Source organism: Trachymyrmex septentrionalis, unplaced genomic scaffold (assembly GCF_001594115.1).
Source record: "Trachymyrmex septentrionalis isolate Tsep2-gDNA-1 unplaced genomic scaffold, Tsep1.0 scaffold66, whole genome shotgun sequence".
In the NCBI taxonomy this organism is placed as follows: domain Eukaryota; kingdom Metazoa; phylum Arthropoda; class Insecta; order Hymenoptera; family Formicidae; genus Trachymyrmex; species Trachymyrmex septentrionalis.
In genome coordinates, this window is record NW_017305843.1 from 761,303 (window position 1) to 764,993 (window position 3,691).

Here is a 3,691-nt window from a genome sequence, read left to right on the forward strand (position 1 = left end):
ATTACTATGACGATATTTTATACAGACGATATTTTATATAAGTCATGATGTTGAGGCAACAAATATTGCTAATTATATGGCATAATCATACATGATGCTATTCTCGTCAAAACTCGAATACAATCTAAGCATATGAATCGTACTCGCTACTATATGTACGTTTTGGCAGAACGTGATGGTGAAGGAACTCAAGCCACTTCAGAATATTATTGCTCTTGCAAAAATGACTGTCGTACGGTTGGGTGCACGTAATGACAGTTATATGATATTTGGGATATGCCCAACACTTTGACGAAGATATCCATATCCCATCAAGAACAGTTAATGATGTTTTTTTACTTTTAGAGAGGAAGCTGAAGAAAGATAAGGTCCATATATTGACCACATTTCAATTAGGCAATTAAAACCTTTTGTTTCATACTTTGATTGTCTCTCTCCTCTCTTCATTGATTGATATATATCACTTATAACTATTCATTTGGGGTCCAAAAAAGGTTTTAATTCTCTTCGTCATGATTGGACATATTCCAGATACTAGATGATTCGAGAAATCGAATAAAAACCAGTCCTACACAATATATGATCATAATAGCGAACTTTGAACAGCTGTAGTACTCAAGGAACTAATTTTACAAAGTTGTGCATATGAGCTTTTTAATCCTTTTTTTATGCTCTGTAATCCTAGCTAGGTCTCAATGCTGTTCAGCCGGGACTCAAACTGAGCATAGTATCTTTTCTAAACCAATGAAATATTGACAAAAGCGGAATAAAATAATAACAACAATTAGATCTTATTTACTATTAATTATTAACATGCGATTATAAAATTTATTAATACGCGATAAAAAGTCATAATATATTTATGATAGCACTTTCATCGCGTTCAAAGTAATTATCCCAATAATTTGATACATCAAAATCCCTCCGCCTTGCGGTACATTGATTAGTATCCGATATAAAGAACAATCTTCATAGTTGAGAATGAACTTAAATGTATTCTGATTTTTTACGTCAAATTCACAAGATTCATTTACAAAGAAAAGTTAAGCAACTCGTCAAACACGAGCGGTCTTGTTACAAGAGGATGTAAATTCTGATTCTTTCAGACTATTTATGATAGTAATCATTTTGGCAGCATGTCAATTACAATTAACATTTTTAATCTTTATAATATAATATTAAAAGTAACATGCGAAAAAATATGTCCTACCATTACTAAAAATCATCTTTTATTAAAAAAGAATAGATAGAATGATTTTCTTATAAAATATATATATATAGTGGTTACAAAGGAATATATTTAATACTAATAAAACACATGCATTATTGTAATTTTTTTATTGGTACAAAAGTCTCTCGGGTATCAACTGTTCAAAATGAATCAAATCCAATAATAGTAGGACTCTAAAGAACTATTTTATACTAAAAAATTATATAATACTATTAAATTTACTATATAAATTTAATAATTTCCTATTTTTTTGTATTTTTCACAAATTTTAATTATTAATATTCCGCTAATATGAGGACCATTCGACTCATCTAAAATTTTTGTATCCATACATTTTAAATTAAATTCAAAAATTAAAATTTATTGAATATAATAATCCCATAATTTTATACGTGCACATATATTTTATTATAGGAAAGTGTATATCAATATATATATGTATGTGTATACATATAAACTGCTATTACTAAATTAATAATCTCCTAGAATAGCGGGAAGTCCAATACCTAAAAATGATTTTCAAAACAATTAGAAAATTAAATATATACATTTGTAACCATATTTTTATTAAAATAATCATCAAAAAAATAAACCAATTATTTGTACAAAACTTGAATTTATTTACTTAATAATATAGATTTAAACAAATAATCATTTATCCATATTTATCAATTATTATATAATATTAAAGTTTTATTGTCATTAAGACAAGCATTATTATTAATGAGAGAACATTTATTAAAACTAAGAAAGCAACAAAACTTGCATTTTTAAATATACCATTGAATTAATTTCACAACGTAACTTTTAAATATATAATAATTGTTACTTACGACTCATTAATTATTATGACGCAAAAATTATTACTTTCAAAAACTGCTCAGAAAATCCCGGACTAATTCTGATCCTGTAAGAATGTCGAACGACACTTAGATTTCGCAAATGAACTTCACAGAAAGCGACAAAGAACAACTCTCTATAATGAAAATAATTTTGACTTTTTTCGCGCGTCGCGGTACAAATCACGCATTTACTAGCATCTCTCTAACAGCAATGAGACCCTTGCATATAAAGAATCGTTAAAAACTTGTAATGTTAAAAATATAATGTCAATAATTTCGCGAGCAAGAAGTTAATATTTAATCATTGTCTCAGTCAAAGCTCCAGTCTCTACTGACTTAATTCATAAATTTTTATTTACTAAAGACAAAGAAAAATTGACGATTATTCTAAATATCAAATTTTTAATTAGAAGTTACTCAAAATTATTAATGACTTCTTATAATCAAAATAAAATTCAAATTAAAAAAAGTTTCAAAATTAAATATTTGTTAAACTTGTTAAATCAATAAACAATTTCTGTTATCATATGTTTTGTCGATTTCGTATAATTTACATAAATGAAGCAATAATTTGGTTTATTACGATAAGATAAATGCTATCTGTATTGAATAGATATTCAATATGGATATATACATTCCAATAAATGTATAATTTATTAATAATTATTGCGCAAATTACAAAAGTAAATATGATGGCATTTATCTGGACATAGTTTACATAAATTTTATATTATTATACATATCTAATATTATTATACATACATATATTTACAATAAAATTAACTACAATATTAAAACGCGTTACATAATTTGTACATGTACCTATAAAATTTTAAAAAGTATAATTTTAGGGAAGCTAAAATGGAATTTGATATTAATTTGGTTTATTTTCGAATTTAATAATTAGAACGAGATGCTAATAATTAAATAAAATTTAAAATTAATTTAAAATTTTATTCAATTTTTAATCTCTCCTTTCCAATTATCAAATATGTACACATGATGTTTATGTATCCCTACCTATTATATAATTTACTGATTAGATTTATTGTATAATATTTTTTAGTTTAATTATATTTATTTTTTTATTTTTAAAATAAAATTTAATTACCCGATCGCGAAATTTATTCAAGTGTCATTTTATTTGTAACAATTTAATTTTTTATTTAAAAATGATTGTGTTTATCCCTATTTATCCATACTTATTGTCCCTACCTACAGTTTCTAGCTATTTATACTTATCCTACCTATCCGTGTTTTCGTAATAATATTATTAAACAATAAAAGCAAAATATATATTATATATAATTAATCCGTATTACAAATCAAGCTAATCAAGACTCCTTATAAATCAAAAAACTGGAAAGGATACGGGCAGTAGGAGTCAAGCGCAGAAGACGTCGCGCAAATAATATATTTATGAAATGTGAAACTTCTTTCTTCACTAAAACGCGCTTACATGTTTCGACTCACTTTTGAACCCTTCTTAGAGATAACATAAACTAACATATATAAACTGTAAATAAAAACTATCCTGTCTTCAACAACAACAACAAAAACAACAACAACAACATCGCCTATCTTACACATAAAATTAGTACGTTGTTATAAATTCTAT